At 46.0% G+C, this 13,021-nt stretch overlaps 1 protein-coding gene across 1 annotated transcript in view; it reads left to right on the top strand.

Annotated features, from left to right (window-relative positions):
- The window catches only part of TCF7L1 (transcription factor 7 like 1), a 144,540-nt gene that overhangs the window by 69,891 nt on the left and 61,628 nt on the right, over nucleotides 1-13,021 (top strand). The window lies entirely within an intron of this gene.

Raw genomic sequence — 13,021 nt, 5'->3', positions numbered from 1 at the left:
CTGGGCTCAAATTCCTGCGGGGTGAAGGTTGGCGGCCTCCCTCCCTCCCGGTTTCCACGCCCACTCCTCCTGCAGAGCTGTGTTTGGTTGGGGCCACAAGCAGGGCTGGGTTCAAACCCTGGCCCCACCACTTAGCATCGGCCATGACCTTAGGCAGGTTACCTGACCCCTCTGTACATCCTGGCAGTGACGGTGCCTGCCTCACGGGATGATTATTATCATGGTTTCTGTTTATTATCACGACTACTCTCCGCCTGGCCCTGAGAAGTGTTCTCATGTTTGACCTCTGATTTCTAGGAAGGAAGGCTCATTGCAGTCTGAGGTCTTGATGTTTTTCTGAGTTGTCTTTTGAATCGAGTGTGAACTGGGAGAGGAAGGAGAGGATGCCGGGCCGGGGAACAGCAAGAGCCAAAGCTTGGAAGTAGGAATGTGCAGGCTGCTTTGAGTGGCTGCAAACCCATATACAGTCTTCCTTCCACTGCCACCGAGAGCTTTCTCACCTGCTCCTGTGTGACTTGCACAAGGTTTTGGGCCCAGGTGCTCCTCACGCCCTCAGCCCCTGAGCAAAGATGTGCTCACTCACAGGTTGGGTACAGGCATTCCTCCTTTGGATCCGAACACCACCCGCTGAGCAGGCTGTGGTGTCAGGGTCACCGTGCGGTCCGAACAGGCTTACAGGAAGGATCTCCCGTGTCAGTTACCAGGTTAGGAAACAGACTGGCCTTTAGAAACCCCCAGGACTAGAACAGGACAAAACTTGTCTCCCAGCAGCAGAGAATGTTTGGCTCCAGGAGGAGTCCCAGAAGGGGCCGGGGTGGAAGGGAGGGTGTGTCTGCTGAGACTGGAGCGCCCAGGAGATGCCTTGAATGGGAAGCCTCCAGTCTCCCCGTGTGCCGGGGGTGGGGGAGGGCTTTGAGGGCCAGGTGTGTGGATGGGCCCCGGCTCCTTTTTGGACCCGAGCGGCAGTGACAGAAGACTGCACTGGGCTTGGAAACGCTGACCTTGAGAGTGGCCTGCATCTGTGTCAATTTCAAGTTCTGAAATTTCCTAGGGGTCCCCATCACAGATCAGCAGACACAGGCCTACTAACCAAGAACACGCCACACTTCCCCTAATCGTACCCCTTCGATCGTCTCTTGCGTCTAGAAGTCACACCCCAGAATACCCTCTGTGGAGTCCCATGCCCCGCTGTTTTATTTGGAAGGGAGCGTCACTGCATTTATGTGTCGGCCATAAATGCTTGGACCAGAGAATGAATTCCTGAGGATCCGCCACTTCCGGCTGGTAGCATTAGATCCCTTGGAGAGTCCTGTGTCCCAGTGTGCCAACAGATTTAGAATTTTAAAACAGTCATGGAAACAAACAGGTGCTGAGCGCAGCTAAAAATAACCACCCTGGGAAGGGAAGCTGGGGCGGCGCCAAGGAGTTAAGGTGAGCAGCAGTGAGCTTCTGGGGGAGGTCAAGACTGCGGCAGAGAAAGCCAAGAAGGGAAAACCCTGCCCCTCCCTCCCGGTGCTTTGCTCAGGACGTCTTCCTGTTGTGCTGGCCTCTTTACATCATCTCCACCGCAACTTCTTGCAACCCCATGCCCACCCCCAGGCCTGGTGGCTTTCCTGCCTAGACTTCTGAGTGAAAGTCCCAACCCTGCAGGGAGCCCGTGTGCGTGTGTGGTGAGTGGGCAGCCTCTTCATGTGCCGGTGGGAGGGCTCCTACTGGGGAGGTGAGAGGGTGAGGGACAGCCCGAACCCAGAGGGCACTCGGAGCCCAGACATTCCAGCCGGTGTCATCCTGCTCCTCCCATGAAGAGCCCCGGCCACATCCTCCGTGCCCCGCTGCACTTCCTGTGGAGTGAAAGATGGTGGCTGTCAGTGGGTGAAGGATGAGGGTGACAAGTGGGGTAAACACAGCTTGTTACTACCAGATTCAGTTACCAGCAGTGCTCGAAGACAGATGGCCAGGGGCTTGTCCGCCCCTTGAGGACAGGGCATCTTAGACGCCATGAGCAGGGTCCTGGGAAGAGGAATTGCAAATGCCACGGGATTGCCTTACAGAGCAAAGCTGGTGTAGCGGACAGGACTGTAATGCAATGTCAAGTTTTCATTCTTGGCAGTTTTGGTTTTAATTTTTTCATTGAAATATAGTTGATTTACAATGTTGTGTGAGTTTCTGGTGTACAGCGTTATGATTCAGTTACACATATATAAATATATATTCTTTTTCATATTCTTTTTCATCATGGGTTATTGGCATTGTTGGTAGTTTTTACTCGGGAGCGTGGGCTTCACCCTGAGAATAACCCAAACTGCTCAAAAGGTGTATTTTTACACCAGAGACACGCTCTGTGATTCCATTTGCTCAGACGGAGGCAAAAATGTCTATGACGATGAAGATCAGAATAGTGGCTACTTTAGAGGCAAAGGAGTAATGACTGGGAGGGGACACATGGGAAACTTCTAGAATGGGTTCTAGAATGTTCCGTATCTTGATCTACTGTTGGTTACACGGGTTTATACATATGTAAAAGTTAATCGGTCTGTACAGTGAAGATGTGTGCTCATCATTGTGTGTACGTTATCACAAAAAATTTAAAATGTGCATAAAAGGAGGGCTGTGAAGAAAAGCACCTTGGCAATATTTGAATAGTCTGGCTTTTCCTGCCCTTGGAGTTTGCTGTCCCGTGGCCCCAGATCCTAACAGTTTGACTTGGTTCAGTCCAGAAGTTTTAAACTACAGCCACTATGAAGGAATAAAGTAACGAATGCGAGTCTCTTCCAAGTCTTGACAGTCAAGAGAGTAATTTGGAAACTGCCAACCCAAATCCTGAATCAGAGTCTCCATTGCTCCATGATTTAACGAGATGACTGGGCATCAGTTTCAAGCTGACCCAGCTTTGAGTTGCTGCCCTGCTTCTTACTGGCCCTGGGACCTTCTCGAAAACTGTTGCCCTCTCCAGGGCTCAGTTTCTTGCTCTGTGACTTGGCTGATCTTTCAGGAGTGCTCTGCAGTGAGGGACGACCTGTGAAGTCCTCGCTGGATGCTCAGTGCTTCACAAGTGATAATGAATGCTAATGCTGCCGCTGCTGCTAATGGCCACAATCACCAAATTGTGCAAAGTCCGCGGGGAGTCCGGGAGCCACCGTGCTCACCAAGGAGAGTGCCGGGCATCTCTGTGGTCGCTCTACCAAACGGTTCCCACACGACCCAACTTTTCCTACAGTTGGGCCGGCTCCAGGGTGCAGAGGCCCCCTCTGGCTTGGCCGGATTCTCTGGCTGCAGCCTCTGCCGGTTCTCAGAGCAGGGGCATGGTCGAGTTGGACAGCAGTGTACCCGCGCTGAAGCAGCTGTGACGAACATCTGGCTCTGATTATCTGGCTGGGAATGGCTGGGGGTGGGAGCTCCGTGATTTATAGATTGCTCCTCTGGCTGTAAATCCCATCTGTAATTGTGACTTCTCTGTCCCTAATTGTTTGCAGAGAAGAGAGGAGCTGAATGGCTTACAATCCCTGGCAGGGCCAGAGGCTGCTGGGGGGTGAGGCTGGTTGCTAGGACACCACCGCCTTTGTTTTGGTCCCTGCTCAGCAGTGTTTTTAAGGCCCTGTATACATTTCTCTGTATTGTTAATGTAATTTGTTCAGGCAGTGAACAGCCAAGTTCAGCCGGAGGAATCCGATACTCATAACAGAAACACCAGAGGCCAGGTTTTTGTGGTCAAATTAGGGTTTTGAGGCCTAGGAAGAGAATGAAATGTTTGAGCTTGGCCAGGGGGACAATCTCCCTTTCTCTCCTGCGCTAACACTGGCCTGCGTTCAGCTTCCTTGCGGACCTCGGCTTCAGGGGCACGGAATCCACCGTGTTCAGGGCTGTGTTAGGTGGGGAGCGGGGCTGCCCTTCTGGGAGAAAAGGAATGCAGACTTTATTCAGAAGGGATGAAAGGAAACTGACAAACTACGGGCAAGGTTGAACCCTCTCTGCCCAGCCTTCCCCTCACCCCCTCCCCCGCTCTGGGCACCATTTATCTACGCGCCACTCCCGCCCTTGAATTACTTGACTGGTGCGGAAATAATAGTTGGGATCTGCTGAGAAGGTATGTGACTGTGCAAAATGCAATTTGCCATTTCCGTTGCCCGTGAAGACCCGACAGCCCACTTGCCATCTGGGAACCTCGCATCCTGCTGTGCTGGGAGTTTTTGGAAACGGTGGATTCCAAACAACTTTCAGTGAGTGATTAGTGATGTTAACTCCGCTCCTTTTACCCTCTTCGTTTTGCCTCAGAAAAGAAAACCAATCCAAACAAACACACCAGCCCACAGACATTTTCCATGCTTTCTTATGCTTCTAGGATGTGTGCATGTTGTGAAATTAATCAGAGCAGCAGTATCAACGCCCTCCCTGCCTGCTTTGGAAGAATGCCTGGGGTGCATGCATCCGTCCATCCATTTAACAATGACTGAACACCTTCTGTGGTTACCAAGTAGAACATGACAGGGTCCCAGCCTGTGGGAGCTTGAATTGCAGGGGAACAAACAGGAAAACCAGTCCTTACGATACTGACAAAGCAGAATAAAACGTCAGATGGAATACCTGTGAGAGGAGCGGCTCAGGCTCGGAGGGGTGAGGGGTGGCCCTGGCAAGGAGGTACGTGAGCCAAGCGCTGCGGGACAACACCCAGCAGCAGTTCTAGGAGTAGCCGGGGTCCCGCTAGCCTGCCTTCCGTTCCAGTGATGGGAAGCCCCCTGGAGAGTGGAGAGAGCCCCTTCGTCTCAGTGACCCTCTTGTCCCGAGAATGCTGGAGATTGGTCAGAAGTCTTCAGAGGCTAACCATCTTCATTCAGGAGGTGAATCTCATGACACGTGGTGTAGGCACCCCCTGCTCTAAACACTTCCAGACACTGATGTCGTCTTAGAAGAAGCTGATGCTTTATGGGCGTATTCACGCCTCAGTACATGTTCACCAGTGACTGGACCAGATGAGCCCATCAGCTTCCTATTTTTTTTTAATTTTATTGAGTTATAGTCAGTTTACAATGTTGTGTCAATTTCTGGTGCACAGCATAATTTTTCAGTCATACATGAACATACATATATTCATTTTCGTATTCTTTTTCACCGTGAGCTACTACAAGATCTTGTGTGTGTGTGTGTGTGTGTATATATATATATACACATACATACATATATATATATATATACACACACACACACATATATATATGTATGTATTTCCCTGTGCTACACAGTATAAGCTTGTTTATATACTCTATATATACCTGTCAGTATCTACAAATCTTGAACTCCCAGTCTGTCCCTTCCCACCCCACCTCCCCACTGGCAACCACATCAACTTCCTACTCTTGATCGTGATCGACTTCTGTCCCCTTCCCCCAACAGCCCATACTAGCATTAAATAGCACCAATCAGTTTATATTAAAACAATTGTTTTTCTCATCTATCTCCTCCATTAGATCATGAATTCCTTGGGATCAGAAATGGAGTTCCTATCTCCCCATGCCTAGAAAGGGTACCTGAGAGTGTTCACTGTGTATTTATGGGGTAAAAATTTCATGTATCTGTGCCTTTTATCCCTTACAAAATTTGGTTCTCCAGACAGTAAATGCTCGTTTTTCAAAATGCTGAAATTAACTTTAGCCATTTTTGATGGAACTGTTCTAAAATGCATCCTACGCTTTTCTGACTTCTTAAATAATGAAGATAGAAACTTTGTTTTTTGTTTTCCATTTCATTTTGTTTTTGATGATTCAGGATCAGCCTTATGAATCCCAGTTTTGTCTAGGGCTGAAGTAAAACGAATTTTTCACAGGTGTTTATGGTATCGTAGAACCATTGAGTGTTTGAGTTGAAAGAACAAAAATTTTAAGCCATCTAGTTTATCTCCTTGTACAGACTAGGAAAACGAACTGGAATCAGCAGCCGGGTCTGACTCGTAGCTGAGCGTATCTTCTGTCGTCACGTGCCTTCTGCCCGTCTCTCCTTTCTGCCATGTCCCCTCCTGAGTAACTGAAATGACGCTGCTTCCTTTCACCGGGCTGGCGGGGGCTGCACACCTTTCTGTTAAGAGGAGGGGATAAGCTCTCTGACGTCTGTCTTGTCCTTTTTTTCACTACATCCCAGAGTTGGGAGTTTGCAGTACTTATCTAGATATTATACTTTCAGTGTTTCAAACATCTGTATTAAAATCAAGAACGAGGAACTGTTCAGTTAAAACAGGCCCTCGTCCCACTGAAAAGTTGGTCATGTTGTTCTTTACTAGAGTTCTTGCTCTTTAATCCAGAGGTGGGGCCCCTGGACCTTTACCCAGGATTTTACGAAGTTGATTTAGGAGCACCGCTTGGTTACTGGATGGTCAGATTAAGTGGCAGCTGACCACCTAGTCAAAGGCAAAGAGGTGCAGCGATAATACAGCAGGGTGCTTGGTAACGGGGGGGTCACGGTGGTGCTACAGGATGACCAGAAGAGGTTAAATGCATTCTATGCTTTCTGTTTAAAAAGAGAAGCCGGATCGGGGAAATGATATTAAAACAATGAGATGGCAAAAATTAAAGTCCAAGAGCACAGGTGTTGACAAGGATGTTGGTTAACAAACGATGCTTAAATCAGTATACCTACTTGGAGGAGTGATTTGGTGACAGCTAGTAAAACGGAAGCTGCCCGTGTCTTGTGACTCAGCAGATCTCCTGCACGGGGCGCAAGGGCTGTGACCCAGAATAACTGTTGCTGCGTCGCATGCAGAAGCACCAACTGGGACGTTGCATAGCCATCAGCATATTAACTAAGTAAACAAATACAGCTGTATGGTAGAATGCAGTGAATTAACCAGAGCTACGGGCATAACATGAATGATTTCCAGAAGTCTAATGTTGATTGGGAAATGCAAGTTGCTAAAGGATACTCACAATGTAACAGCATTAATATGAACGTTTAAAACGCTCCCGAGAGTGATACTTTCACTGTGGTTACATAGAAGAGTGTCCTGGGGCTTAGGAGAGCCTTGCTGAGGGATTGGAGGGTGAGGCGTCAAAATAACTACAATTTACTTTCAAATGATTCAGCAAAATAAGTGTGTGTGTGTGCGCGTACGTGTGTGCACCTGTATAGAGGGGAGGGAGGTAAACATAAAGCCAATTTGGGATCATGTTAATGACGATAAATCTGGTTGAAGGACAGATGGGTTTTCACTGTTCTTCTCCTACAATTTTCCCGTAAATGTTTTCTAAATAAAAAGTTGAAGAAAACACCCAGACTGAATCTGTAAACTGTGGCTAATACATATATGTATTAAATACATGTAAATAAAATTATAGACACTTGCAGAGGCTTGATAAACAGCACTTTTGGACAATAGTTAACTTCTGGGGAGGGTGGGGAAATGAATGGCTGAGATTAGAAACTTTACCTGTGTATCAGAAACACTTCATTTCTATTTTAAAAAAAAAAGTCAGGTGAGCTCTGAGATCAGTGTGGGGAAGTGTTAAATTATTCAGTATGGGTAATGGGTACATTAGTGTTACCAGTTATTTCTTTACTTTAAAAAAATATGTACCTATAGTTTTATTTATAGGTAGTTTTATAACTAAAAGTAACGTTTTTTAAAACTACTGAGAAGTAGTTAAATGATTTGGTTTCATGTATTATTAGAAAGTATTTTGGTGCTTAAAGGATTATGGAATACCTCCTTCTCTCTGATAGATACCTGTCGGACAGCTAAGGATTAAAAGGCTCAAAAGAGAGAGGGAAAGACGTATACTGACCCACAGCAATGTATGGACCACATCTGGGTCCTGATTGAAATACATCAACTGTAGGGGGGAAATGATTTTTAAAACAATCAGGAAAATATAAAAGATATTTTATAGTATTAGAGTACTGTTACATATAAAAACATCATAATCATTTTGTAGAAACTTTTAGAATTCCTGTCTTCTTGAGATACACAGTGAAATGATGTGCTACTTGGGGTCTGCTTCACAGACGTTTGGGGCTCAAGGTGGGGTGACCGTGGAGTGGATGGGAGTAGATGAACCGAGATTGGCCACGAGCTAGCGTGCCTGAGGGCTTAACCAGGCTCCTTATATTATTCTCGCTCCTTTTGTATATGTTTGAAATTTTCCAAAATAAAAAGCTTTATGTATATGTGTATATATTTTTTTCACCTGGAAGATCCAGTATAGGAGTTGAAATGCTTGCCATATAGTTGCGTGTTTGAGCCAGACCAGTAAACGGGAGGGAGGGAAGAGAGGGGCCAGCCTGGGCCAGGCCTGGTCAGGAGACCTGCAGGACAAGGGTCTGCAAGCAGTGATGTGTGGGTGTGGGCTTCCACAGGTGGACTGGATTTAGATGCGCCGAGAATGAGGAGGGAGAAACACGAAGCAAATGCCCAGGGAAGAGTGCACAAGGGACTGCTGACAGCAAAGTATGGGAGACTGTGCGATTTAACACTGTCTGGCAAATAAGAAATCCTTTAGTCCTTAAAGCCAAGCCCCCATAAGGACTACACTGTTCTTTCCTTTTTTTTAAAAAAAAAAAAACAGAAGTATAGTCAGTTACAGTGTGTTAATTCCTGGTGTAAGCATAATGTCCCAGTCATGCATATATGTACATATATTCATTTTCATTTTCTTTTTCATTAAAGGTTATTATAAGATGAGATTTTTCTTAATGTCACTTAATCCTGTCACCCAAATATAACCGTTTAAACACGTGGGTCCAGTTTCTGCCGGAACTTTCTCCTGGTGTGTAAATTACATACTTGTTTCTCTTTTCAAACATCAGTGTCTTCATACTATGAACTCATCTACAAAACAGAAACAGACTGGCAGACACAGTAAACAATCTTACGGTTACCGGGGAAAGGGGGTGGGAAGGGATAAATTTGGGAGTTTGAGATTGACAAGTGTTAGCCACTATATATAAAACTAGATTTTTAAAAAAGTTTCTTCTGTAGAGCACAGGGAACTATGTTCAATATCTTGTAATAACTTTTAATGAAAAAAATATGAAAATGGATATGTGTATGTATATGCATGACTGGGACATTGTGCTGTACACCAGAAACTGACACACTGTAACTGACTGTACTTCAATTAAAAAATAAATAGATAATTTTTTTTTAAAAAAGACCAAACAAATTATGAAGGGAAAAAAACACATCACTGTCTTTAGACTGATGTCTAATTTGGTATCTGGCTTTTTTCATGTAATACTTTACCACAAGCTTTATCTTCAGTGGACACATAACCATCCCCCTATTTTTAGAAACTCAGGTTTTTCTGGAATCTTACGCTTACAAACAATAGAGCAGTGCATGTCTTTTATGAGTAAAGATTTTTCTGAATTTAGGATTATTACCCTAGAGTGGATTCCCAGACGTGGGCTCCTTGAGTGAAAGGTTAGAAACATTTTGAAGCTCTTGGTCATGTTGCCAAGTTTCCTTACAGTGGGCTGAGCCAGTTTGTTCCTGGGGCTACCGTAGGGTACCCATGTCTCCTGCACCCCTACGTGGCACTCTCTTCTGTAGGGTAGAGCCAGTAGGATTACAGGTCCTTAAAAAAAAAAGTAATGGCCTCGAGTTGTCAATATTTTTATTGGTTTTCCTAGACTGTACACCATATATAGTCGCCTTGATTGTGTTGCCCGAGGAAAAGCTTGACAGGGTAGGTGGATGTCTGTCGCCTTTTAATTTGCTGTTAGTTTGTCATAAAGGAACAAATATCGTAAACTTTCCAAAACTTAGTCTAAGCTTGGATAGATCCCTTGACTTTTGAAATCGGTTCTCAGGATTAATGCCCTATTTAGTTGGGGGGGAGAACATATAAATGTTCCCAGAAACATTATGGGGTGCATTGAAAATCCTTTGAAACACCTGCAGGAATCTTACTGATGGACGAGGTTGAAAGCAAGCCAGAAGGAACAGCCCGCCTCACCCCAGCTAGGTTTGACGGGGTCACCAGCCCTTGGGAAATGGGGTCGGTCAGGATGCTCTGGGCTGCAGGGTTCAACTCCGACCTGGCCGCACATGACATCTCCACGCAGCAGCCAGGTTTGCATTTCTTCTTTGAGCTGGAGCTGGGCCTTTCCATTCCTTACTTGCTCTCGGAGACCTGAGAATCACTTCGCATCTGAGAATAATTAATTGTTAGCTGAGATCACAGGGCTATCTGGTCCAACAGTTTGTTGTCTGGCCTCTGCCTGGACACCTGCAGTGACGGGGGCAGCCCAGAGCAAACTGAATTCCTCCTCATCCACATGATGGCCTTTCACTTTCCGGAAGACAGCCTTCCCGTGTCGTCTTCTCTCCACCCTGACTGTCTGCAGATAACGTAGTTTTGAATGTCCCTGACTTGCCTCTCCACTCTGGACAGAACTCCATTCCCTGGTCCTGGGAGGAACATTAGACACTGAAGCAGTCTTTTGGGGGGGCACCAAAAGTTACTGTCACGTATGTAGCTGTCAGTTCAGCCATACCCCCTCCCACGCCCTTCCTGCCCTTAGTGGTGGGATGTCTGTGGGTGGAAGACTTGACCTCTGATAACCTTTGTCTTCATGGATTTATCCAATTTTCCGGTTGTGTAAGGGTTACACAGACCCTCGGGTCAGGGTAGGTTCAGATCCCACCCTGGGCTAGTCAGAAAGCTCCCTGCGCCTCGGTTTTCTCAATCTGTAAAATGGGACCCAACAGCTCCCACCTCAGATGGTTGTTGTGAAGATGAAGTGAGTTAATGCTAGTCAAGTTCTGACCACAGAGCCTGGACATTGTAAGACATGGAAGTGTTAGCCCTGTTGGGATGTTTTCGCTTTTCACTGTGTGTTCCCTCCAGGTCTGAGCAGGGAGCCTGTGAGATCAGAGGCCAGCTTGGCAAACAGGTCCGGGGTCAGTAGCTCAGGGCTGGAGAGTCAGGGCTCCCGTGCCATTCGTTCTGAGCCGTCTGCTTTCTGTCCTTCGCTTTGGAGGTTGATTTTGTGGGGTGTTTTTTTTTTTTTATGTTTTGCTTTATGTGTGTTCAGTTTTGTAATGTTATTTTAAATCTCTCTTGGCACACTTCCTAATACTCAGCTTGACCTGTGTGAATCTTCCATGTATTTCTTCTCCATTTTTCTCTAATCAAATTGTCTCCTCTGAGCTCCTGCCTCAGGGCTGTTCATTATTGGGCAAATACGGATTATGCATCTTGTCACATGCATGTGGGCGCCATGTTGTCCTGGCCACTGGGGCCACAGCAGGGATACGAGTGTCCTGGTAAAGCTGCCATTCCAGGGATCTGGATGACCTCTGTGAGGCCGCACTGACCTTCTGCACCAAGACCTTGAATTTATTCACCTCTGTTCAGCATATGGACATTAACCCACTTGAGATCATAAACTGCTTTTTTTTTTTTTAATTTGGGGGGGAGGTAATTAGGTTTATTTATTTATTTATTTATTTATTTAAATTATTATTTTTAAAATGGAGGTACTGGGGATTGAACCCAGGACCTCATGCATGCCAAGCACACGCTCTGCCACTGAGCTACACACCCTCCCCCCATGCACTGCTTTCTTTTCATCCTCTTCCCACTATTTCCTCTCCTACTTATTAAGGGATGTCTCCTCCACTATTAGTTTTTCTTCCCAAATCATACACAGAAAGAGCAAGACCGCAAAAAACAGAAACAGATGAGCTTCGGGTCTTGAATATATTCATCTTTACCTTCACCGGGTTAGAGAGAACAGAGTCAGGGACTGAAAAAAGTGCGCTGCGCTTGGAGCCGGGCAGGTGTAATTCGGGAGAATCGCACAGATTCTTCATTGTTTCATCCTGGCCTGAAGAGTCAGTACCCTGTTTCTAAAGGACTAAATTCAGAGATTTTTTTTCTTTTTGTGGCATACTATAAAATTCACTGTTTCTGGAGTACGGTTCTATGGGTTTTGACAAAGCTTACCACCAAAGTCACAGTACAGAACAAGTCCATCTGCCACCAGCTTGGCATCCTCTGAGAGGCAACCCACCCCTGTAACCAGTCCCAAATCCTGGAAACCATGGATCTGGTCTCCACGCCTATAGGTTTTGCCTTTTCCAGAATGACATAGAAGTGGATTCATGCAGTGTGTGGCCTTTTGAATCTGGCTTCATTCACTTAATAGAATGCATTTGAGATTTATTATTGCTGCTGCCTGTTTCAGCAGTTCTTTTTCACTCCTGAATAGTATTCCAGTGTGTGGATGAGCCAGTGTGTGCTGATTCATTCACCTGTCAGCAGACATTTGGATTACTTCCAGTCGGGGTGGTTATGGATAAAACATTCACCTAAAGTTTTTGTGTGAGAATAATTTTTTTTCCTAAGGCTTTTTACACTTCTAGTCATTTTACTTCTCATTTCATATTGTTCCGCTCTGATTGAAAGGCTGTGGGAATTTGCTGGTAGAAGCTATGTCTGATAAATTACAGGTGGCAGTGCATATTGTGAAGAAACTTTGCCCCCACTCTTTCAGAAAAACAAGATTTCAAGAATTCCCAGACAAATGCCAAAGAGTGTCTCCCCTCTAAGAAGTACTGGTTTTGAACCACACTCTCCATCCACTGGAATTTATTTGATGCCCCAAGTGAATCACCTACTTAAATTTTCATTCTTTGTCTTTGGGTCGATATTTTCCTAAATCACAAAAAAATACAGCGATGCTGAGCAAATGATAAAGATGCCAGAGGTCCGGGAATCTCAGAACAAGGGTTTGTCCTCAACTTTGGACACATGGGAAGAAGGGTGAGGTGAGCCGGGGTGTGTAGATGCTGGCATTATCCTGGGTGCTGGGAATGGGATGAGGCTTGGGGATCTGACTTGTTTCTGAAGGGCATTCCCAAATCCTGCTCTGGGATAATTCCCCAACTACCATTTAATCAGCTCCATTAAACCCTGCCCTGTCTAGTGCACCGTGCTCCAGACACAGCTCTCCTGGGCTCTCAGTAATAGCTCAATTGTGTGTAAGTGGCTGTGAAGAGGCTCTGTGTGCTGGATGAATAGGCGCCATCTCC

The sequence above is a fragment of the Camelus dromedarius genome, chromosome 33 (genome assembly GCF_036321535.1).
Source record: "Camelus dromedarius isolate mCamDro1 chromosome 33, mCamDro1.pat, whole genome shotgun sequence".
NCBI classification, from domain to species: domain Eukaryota; kingdom Metazoa; phylum Chordata; class Mammalia; order Artiodactyla; family Camelidae; genus Camelus; species Camelus dromedarius.
Note: the sequence above shows the minus strand (reverse complement) of the source record. Positions and strands in the feature narration are given on the sequence as shown.